The 9,902-nt window shown below is 37.4% G+C and overlaps 1 long non-coding RNA gene across 1 annotated transcript; it reads right to left on the reverse strand.

The window, feature by feature from the left end:
• Nucleotides 1-494: 494 nt before the first annotated feature.
• LOC113358368 lies at nucleotides 495-4,022 on the reverse strand. The gene is made up of 2 exons (XR_003364515.1): nucleotides 3,570-4,022; nucleotides 495-3,445 (listed from the first exon to the last, which is right to left on the reverse strand). It is a non-coding gene; the product is annotated as an uncharacterized LOC113358368 (long non-coding RNA).
• Nucleotides 4,023-9,902: the final 5,880 nt, after the last annotated feature.

Below are 9,902 nucleotides of genomic sequence, written 5' to 3' on the forward strand. Positions count from 1 at the left end.
ATCTTCTTTAATCTTCAATAACCTGCACAAAACCACTTGAATCTCTTGCGATCAATCACGCACAAAACAAAATCCGTTAACAATGGATTATCACAAGAAGTCTTTAGATCTACAAACAGTTCTAAAGATCCCATCGACACTTCGATCTAGTTTGAATGAATCTTATATCAGAAGAGAAGATTCTCAAGAATAAAAAAACTAGGTGCAATCAAAGTTTCAACAACCATTAGTCAATCAAATCAATCGAAAACGAATAACACTAAAATTATCTAGTTTCCAACCAATGGTACTCGGCTTCTTGATCCCACAGAAGTCTTTAAACGAGCGGTCTTAAGAGATTTCACTTAATCAGGATACTTTCCTCTTCGAATAGACGGCTCCACCAGAAATCACAAGAAATGAAGTTTGCCTGTGTCACGATATACGTGACAATTGGGTCTCGGGAAGCAACTCTAAATCTCTAAGGATAGAGATTGGATTTGGGAGAACAAAATTTCAGAGAGAAACATAATTTTCTTTACTAATTTTTTCATACCTAGCTAAAACATCAGAAATGTTCTTATAAAGACATGAACATGACTCCAAAAGCAACTCGTGCAAAGCACGTGCCATCAGCACAAACTTTCTAATAATCCTATGGATAAGGCTACCCCAAAGCTATAACATCATTAGACAAGATAAATGGCTGCCCTAAACAAGTGAATTCCGCCATTAACTTTTATGACAAATCCCACTCCTTCAAATTATCCTTGTCCTCAAGGATATGAGATGAAAAGTTAACTCGAGTACTGGAGAGAGACTCATCACAAGACCAGAACCACACTGCTGATAAAACCGCATCCGAGGTCCTTAAATACTTCACTACTAGGCTCATCATTCCACCTACCATTTCTCTGCGACTGTTAGTTACTGCTTTAAAATCGACCAGTGAACTTGACTTTCTTTCAAACATAGAACTTCGCTGACTGCCAGCGGCCTGTCCACCTTGATCATCAAAACTGATCCCTTAGTTGAGTGCCATGAGTAAGTACCAGTATACCTTCGACCTGAGTAGATGGTCTCTCAATGAATGATACAATCTCATCTAGTATAGTTACAAGTATGTGAACTGATGTTAAAAACAATTCGGTAGAGCCCAGATTGTCATGCTTCCTCTTTTCAGCCAAGGCCTGAGTGTAATATACCTTTCTTCCTCCTTGTAATTACATCTAGAAGCACTTGGAGCTGAATATAATAATGTTGCACGACTAGTGGTGATATTCATACAATTATCATACCTGACCAGAAGTCGAACTGCTTGATATATCCGGGCATCTCTAGCTCGTCCTTTTCTCCCCTGTAGCTCTATTAACTTGTCGTCCTTATCTAAGATAACTTGTCTGCAGTCGACTCTTCCCATGCAGAAGTGAACTCCCATACTAGTTACACTGATCCAGCGAACATTTCCTGCACCCCAGAAGTCCCACGGAAACGACCTCAATTCCAACTTTCTGCATATCACCAGGAACAACACAACTGGAATGTGAATTATGGTGATAATGAGTTGTATTCTCATTATTCTCTGATAGAACTGCAACTTCATAACTGCTTCTCGAACAGTAAGACTCTCATACAACATAGATAGAGGCATTCAACCATATACGAACAAACCCATCCATAAGAACCAGAAAAAACTTCTAACAACTATGAGAATTAACACAAGAGAATAGGCATGGAGTCTAATACAATCATCATTCAACATAACCAGCAATTTGCGCGAGAACAGTTTACCAGCTGGTGCATAAGTTTCTCTAAATAATATTACATGATGCAGAAAGCTTCTGGGTCGCTCTGTAGAGAATCCATGACAGACAGTAGTAGAAACACCATCGTTAGCTGACATCCAGACCATTGGATCACTAAACGACAAATCTAACCAACACCTATATTCATCAAAACATATACTACCCTCACCCCATGGCTTTGCCAAGTAATGAGCATAAGTATTAGGATGCACTTGACAGAACCCATGACATAAGATGGTTGAAATACTGATTGCGCAAGAATTAAGATGATGTGCAAGGTCATATGTGGCCGGACAACTCCAATTGGGATTCTTAACTGCCATTAAATCTCTATTTTCAGCAGCTCTATCTATTGGAATCTTTCCGAAGCATTCTGACACACTATGAACTCCAAGTAAATGAACATAACTATCCAAAAAATATATGTAGGAAGGAAACACAGCCCAGGACGCACAATGAATTGCCCGAGTACTCTTTTCGGGACTTGGAAAATTCCAAGAGAACAAACATGGAACTCTACAGGATCGCTATCTGAAATCAAGACTTTAACCAACTGGGTAGAAAATCGATAAAAACAAACATCACCATCAGTCCCTAGCTGCAGAAGTTGATAAACAGAAGCATGAAGATACGCATGGAATAACCCATGAGAGTGCACAGCTGAAATATTGAATGAAAGTGGCTTTATGCATTGAGCTCTGAGATCGAAAACGCAACAACAACGGTAAAAATAGAAATACCACGTACTATCTAACACATTTCCTCGATCAAATACATTTTGAGAAGAATCCAGGATACTATATAAACAGTCTCCCCTATTTGTAATCAAATGAACAAACCCCAGTTCAAAATTACAATCACAAGCATAACCAGTTATGATGTTTCTGAGTGACATTTTCGCAAACTGATTCATGTGGGAGCCAATGTCACCATCTTTAACCAATATAAACACCACTGAATTTGTAAACTCTGAATCTAGTTGGTACCCTTGATGAAGAACAAGTTCATAAACAGATTCTTCATAGACTTCAGAATTACCTTCAACGTAATAAATATACAGTTTAATAGCTCCAAGATCTTTTCCAAGTGTAGGTGGTATGAAATCTCTAACAAGTGGTTGCTCAAGTAGTGCTTGAGCATTCTCAAGCTTGTTTTCCCTTGCCACTTGAAGTATCGTAGTAACATAGAGGACCTTATCCTACTGAGGTATTTCCTCCAACATCTTGATGTCAACCCACCTGTCTCCACTTTCAATAAACTCCAACACATTTGAAATCCCAATTAACAAAATTAATTAGTACCCACGTTCAAAATTCAGTTGATAAGCAAATTTTCCGGAATAAACATCCATGCAAATCAACCATTACAAACAAGCAAACAAGAAGTAATGCATAATTTGGAAATGGTTCTATCATCAGAAGAACACCTCATCACAGATTCAATTTCTTTACCACGATCAAATAGCATACGGCTGTAATCAGGAAATGGTAACACGATAACCACATAAGTAATTTGAATTATGTGTAGGATACATAATACCTCAGCATTTGTAATCCTTCTAACTTGAAAACCCGCATCATCATTATCAGATTTATTATCAAGATTGAATGGTTTACCCTCTTGGTAATTCAGAATTTTCGACCTCACTTTGTACTTCTTAACTGAATTGGTAAAACTGACTCCATCAATATCAGTAAAATCAATTTTGGGTGTAGATCGACAATTACCTTCTTCTGCTGAATATGTATGTATAGGAATTGAAGAATGAAAAGTAAAATTACTCACTGATTTAGTAGGAAAGCTAGGGTTAGCTACAACAACTTCAAAGAGATGACTTGATGATTTTAAGTCAATGGAACTTCCAATTGGATGTCGATGGCGAGTGTAGATCCAGATGAGGGTTCGAGTAACTTTACATCAGGTTTCAGTTTACTTAGACACTCTGCGAAGTCCTTCAACTGAGCTGTGTAATCCTCCGTAGCATCTCTCCACTCAGCAAATGGATTCTTCCATAAAATTTTCAATTTAGCTTCAAACTGTTTTCATTGGATCACAAGGAATCGAGTGCTCTGATACCATTTTTCACGATCTACGTGATAATTGGGTCTCAGGAAGCAACTCTAAATCTCAAAAGGTAGAGATTGGATTGGGGAGAACAGAATTTCAGAGAGAAAGATAGTTTTCTTTACTAATTTTTTCTTATCTAGCTAATACATCAGAAATGTTTTTATAAAGACATGAACATGACTCAACAAGCTGATAGGTGTCTAAAACACCTACTTTTATATCTAGTATTTATTCTTTATTTGCGACTTTTCTTGTAAATTATGTATCTTATGTTTGAATTTGAGTTATTAGGTACTTTGGATTCATTTGGAGCGAAAGAAGAAGAAAGTACTCAATTGGAGCGTTTCGGAGAAAAGATCAATTCACAGGCGAGTTACATTTGGAACCGGTTAGGATGTGCAAATGTTATTGGGAGCACAATGGAGGAAAAGGAGTTGTCATTCTCTTGTGGCTCGTATCAACTCTTAGGGTGCCTAGAGTCATCTGGGTACCCCTTATCTGTCTCGCCAGGGTGGCTATATCGACTAGCCTTATTCCTACACCCACCCTGAAAGAGAGGAAATCATTTTTCTCCTCTTCATTTCACTCCACCTCAATTTCAGAGAGCCGAGGCAAGTCATGGCGTCTGCTGTCTGAGGAAGGTTTAGAAATTCAGAGAAAGAAATGGAGACTGCGCCTGTTGATTTGAGAGAGGGAATCGAGAGTTATGATGAGTTAACAGATCGATCTGTACTGGGTTGGATTTGTAGAAGAAGCTTCAGTCGATAAACATATGATGCTGTAAATCTGGTGAAGATTGAAGGTGGAGATTAAGAAGAACTCGTTACTTCTATGATTGTGTTGATAGATGGAGGAATTTAAAGAAGAATTGGAAGAGTCCACAAATCTAGAGAGCACACAGTGAAGAAAAGTTGAAATTGAAGAGTTAGGGTTTGTCAGTTTTGGGGTTTTTCTCGATGCTGAGATTAAGTTTTGATTCAGTTGTTGATGGTGGTGTTCATGAAATGGAATCAGGGTTTCTAAGTTGAACGCCAGCTGTGGTGGTCTGAGAGGGTTTGAAGCTATTCACATCTAGAAGAAGATGCTGTCATGAATTGAAGTTGGCCATGGTGTTGCAGCTGCAGTTGTAATGATGTTAGAGCTACAGAATGATATGCAGGAACTGAAGTGGGTATGTGTTGGTCTGTGTTCGAATGAAACTGTGATTAATTATGCATTGCAGGTGTGATGCTGTTGGTAGAGTGCAAGCGTCTATTGCAGGAGCCAAGAAACTGTCCAAGAAGAATTGGTGCAGCTGACTTGTTGTAGTTGAGCTGTACATGGGAGTTGTAGTGGTGATATGAAACAGAAATTTGTGATCAAGAAGCTGTTGGATTGAGTGCAGAATTCTTGCTACTGCAATGGGTTTATAAGAAATTGAAGCAACAGCTGAGGTTGGTAATGGTTGTTTAATTAAAGCTTGTACTGAGAAGGAGCTTCTTAAACTAGGGTTTGCTGTGTTGGAATTTCCGTGAATGCAGAGATTGAAATGGGTTTTGTATTGATGATGTTCATGGGTTAGTGGCCTGATCCTGAGATGATGGAGATAGAGATGGTATTGATGATGTTGGTGGAATTTCTGGTAGTGGTCATGAGAACAAGAAAAATATGGTGCTGTGTTGGTATTGAATGGCGTGGGGAAGGCTGGTCTGTAAGTGTTGTATGAATGGTCTGAGCTCGGCGTTGCAGGTGAAGTTTGGCTGAATACATTGGTGCCGAACTGAAGCATACGAAATGAAGTTGCAGCTACAGACGCAGAGGAGAGTAGTGGGTTACTAATGAAGCTTATGTGGATTTCTTGTCGGCTCGCTGTTACAGAAGCAATAGCTCATGAACCGGTTAAGGAAATGGAATGAATGGGTCAGTAGTATAGCATGAAGGCGATGCTCAAAGGGACTGAATTGGCGCAATGGAGCTGAGAGCCGAGGTCAAAGCACTGGAGTTGCAGTCGTGCAAGCCAAGGCTGTGGTGGAACTGGAGCTACAAAGAAGTTTTTGTGTTATATGAGATTGTGCTGCAAATTTCTATGATGGTCTGAGATTGTAGATGTAAAGAATGTTGCAGTTGCAAGTGGCAGTTAAATGTGTAGAACAGGCAGGGATGGAGATGTGCAAGTTATGCAGAGATGAAACTTAGCCTGAGAAGAAATGTTGCAGTTGGCTGAGGTGCTGATGCTAATGGTTAAGCCAACATTAGAACAATAATTGATGCAGCTGCAGACTAGAGTTGACTCAGTGGGTTAACTCAGATGGCTTTGGACCTGTTCTAGCTGGGCTTCACTCATGGGCTGTTTCAGCTAATGATTTTTGGCAGATGGAGTGGGCGACCTAAACTGGGAACTTAGCAGGAGAAGGATACAAAAGGGAAGGTCTTCTACTTCTTTTGGGAGGACGTATTTTTACTTGGAGCTTTGGAGGAAAGCGGCTATTCTACTAGGGTTTGCTTATGTTCTTCTTCTTTATTCATTATAATATATTTGTGATGAACTCCATAGCTATGAGTAGCTAATTTAATACTATTGGTTAAGGATGTAGTCCTATTTCTACAACTTGTTCTTGTGTTATGTATTAGTTTTCTCTCTTGATTATCGTTTAAATCTCTACTGTTTTTATGATCACATGATTGATGTATTGTGATAGGATTTAGATGTTTGTTTAGTTGAGTGTTGATAGACACATTTTTGTGTCTAATTTGATCTCAATACTATATATTGTTGGCACTCGATTTTGTACTAATTTTGTTATTTTATGTATTTGTAGGTATTTTTTGGAAATAAATATTTTTGGAAAATTCGGCTCGAAAAGTTGATTTTGGCACCCGGAGGACACGTGTTGTTCGGACTCCCAAGTTTGGACAAGGGGTAACCTAATTACTAAGGGGTACCCCCAGGTCACCCCCAAGGCATCTGCTATTCACACCCCAGAACTGGATAGGGGGACACCCTTCTTCAAAATTCAAATTCTGAAAATTGGCGGGAAAATGTTCACAGTTCAGGAGAGATTTCGATCGAGAAAATGAAGGAGTTGTAGGTCGATTCAATGGCTGAAATTTGATAGAGAGATGTGATATAGGTTAAGGAACACATTTTTGGAAGTGGGTTTGATCGGAATAGGCTGGAAAACGCGTGATGATTCACACACCCAAAACAGAGCACGTGTACTGTAACACGAGCAAAATTGAAGTTCTTGTGTGCATGGAGGAGTTATACTAGTATTGGACGAGTGCTGAGGCGTGGAGAAGGAAATTGGGAGTGTGCAGGAAGCAAGAGTACGTAAGAATCTTCTATTTTTGGCAATTATTCCCTATTTTTGGACAGCGGCAATAATGAAGATTATCTCGAGTTATGGCGAGATTAAACGCACCTGTTGGGTATAAAAGGACCCCTTGGGTTTAGTAGAGAGGCTGTCGAGAGTTGGGAGGAGAGGAGAGAAGGCTGCAGAGGGAGAATCACCATTTTTCTCTGCTGCTGCTGCTGCCATTGATGAAGAGGAAGAACACGAAGAACAGACGGCCAAAGACAGTCGTTCCCCAACAGTGACAACGACCGGTCTCTGTGGGTCGTAGTCAGCTACGCAGACAACAGCAACACTCTTTTATCGTTCTTTGTAACGGTGTTCTGTAACGCTTATAAGCGTTGCAGTTTACCGATTTTCACCCTTTTCTCCATTTTCTCTTCATTGTAAACACCAATTGGGATTAATAAAATATTTTGAGAGGTATTTCACTATGATGAGCTAAACCCAACATTGGGACAACGGAGGAGGCGATTTTCGTCAGTCTGGTAAATTTAATTTATTCTTTTTATGACTTTTGCATTGATTTAAAATTGAAAAAATGATTTTGATTAATTAGTTATCATTTTATTTGATGCGGCATGCTTGCTTAAATGTTTGATGTCACATGCTTACGATTTATAACTAATATTCTGAGAATCTATATTGGCAAAAAAGAGTCCGTACATTTTATGTTTTGAGCGATAATTGTTAAGGATAAATAAAATGTACCATATGCATGAGAATTGGCCAAGTCCTTAGTCCCAGTAACTCTCTACCAATTTGTCAATATATTTGTATATATATTTATTTTCTAAAAAAATTATCCTTCACATGTACGAGAGTTTGAACCTCATTACTACAACCCCACGAAAAATCTATAATCAAGTGTCCAATCAATTCAACTTGCATCCATGTCCATAGCTATTTTAGGGTTTTCATTGAGCGATAACCCCAAATACAAGTAGCATGATATGATTACGGTTTGTAGTGATACACTCTCTTCATCATATGTAGAGTTTGACCATTGTCCGAATTGTCATGCACAATGTATGACAATTGCATTGATTAGCTTATTTCTGAAACTTAATGCTCCTAGGAATTGAATTTAACGCAAGGCGTTAGGTTATTCTTTAGGTAGAATTCACATACGCATCTCTAATGTGTGTGTTGATGAATTTAGGAAATTAATAGATTATCTTGCTCTCTTGATACTCTAGGCTTTTGATGATAAAGAGATTAAATTGTAATTCTAATCATGTATGCAAGCACATGTTTAAGATTGAAGATGAATTCCTTGACAAATATCTATCTCTCATTGATTATTTCTCCAATTACTTTGCTTTTGATTTACTTTTATTGCTTACATAAAAATCAGAAATCCCCCCAATTGGTTACTTTGGGAAATTGAATACATAATAACTACAATTGCTTATCTGCGGAAACTCATATGTAAAAACAAATTCATTCAACATATTGTGACTTTCACATATGAGTTTCAATCGGAACACCTCATGAACCTTTGTTAAAGCCTACCAATTTGGGATAGAAATCATACATCCCATAAACACATAGCAAATATATAAGCATTCATTCACAAGATATGTAATCAGTAACTATCATAAGAAAAGATTATAAAATAATAATTTTTTTCATAAATATTGATGGTTTCATTTAAAATAGACCTAAATAATTGAAATAAATCAAAAAATTGATGTATATTTTCTGGATCAAGTATTACAGCATATAACTTAATCCTTAAATAAGAATCTTCAACTCTCTTACAGCCTCTTTTGCTTTGGAGTCAGATCAGAAGATCTTATAGGATTCCAATCATCTTCAATGATCACTAATCTTGATTCAAGACTCATAAGATTGTTATTGACTTCCTTTCGCAAATCCTTTTCCATGCTCCTCACTTCACATAAAATTAGATCTAATTTTAGTGAGAGATTCTTGAGAAGATTATCATTAAGGGAAGAAATCTCTTCACTAGGAACATCTTGATTAAGTTTTGGAGTAGAGTATGAATCACCATCCAAAGATTCAAGACGAAGTTTCTTGTTAGGAAACAATATAGTCCAGGCTATTTCAACTTTGTGAGAGTTGCAGCTAGAGGTAGATATTCTGTCAGATCTCTATAAAATGAAATGTAAGTCTCATTCTCCTATGAATAAGAGAAGTTTTTCTCACAATCTTTGAGAATATTATTTCATTTATTTACATTAACGAAAATTTATTTTGGAAATATTTTTATTAAAATATTTACGTACATATAAATAATAAGGATTTGTGTTTATGACAACCAAGTTAGGTTATCAATTTTCGGTTGTTGAATTTTCTTCCCTTAGAAATTTCAACATTCTTACAGATTTGAGAGTCTTTAAACGAGCGGTCGTAAGATATTTCACCTAATTAGGATACTTTCCTCTCCGAATAGACGGCTCCACCAGAAACAACAAGAAATGAAGTTTGCCTGACTCTTAGGATAGTTTGCTAGAAATGCAACCTTAGGTATTTATAGACCAAGGATGTTTTGACACCAAGGAATTTTCAAAACCGAAAATATTCTCAAGATATGCAATGAATGGAAAAATTCGGTTTTCATAATTCCAATAAATGCTTGTCCAATATTTCCGAAATCTCTCAATCACGATACTAATTTTTATTCTTTGGAGATATGCATTTAATTGCTGGTAATTAAAGCATTTATAACCAAAAACCTTAATTAAAAGATTCT

Source organism: Papaver somniferum, chromosome 3, assembly GCF_003573695.1.
Source record: "Papaver somniferum cultivar HN1 chromosome 3, ASM357369v1, whole genome shotgun sequence".
Taxonomy (NCBI): domain Eukaryota; kingdom Viridiplantae; phylum Streptophyta; class Magnoliopsida; order Ranunculales; family Papaveraceae; genus Papaver; species Papaver somniferum.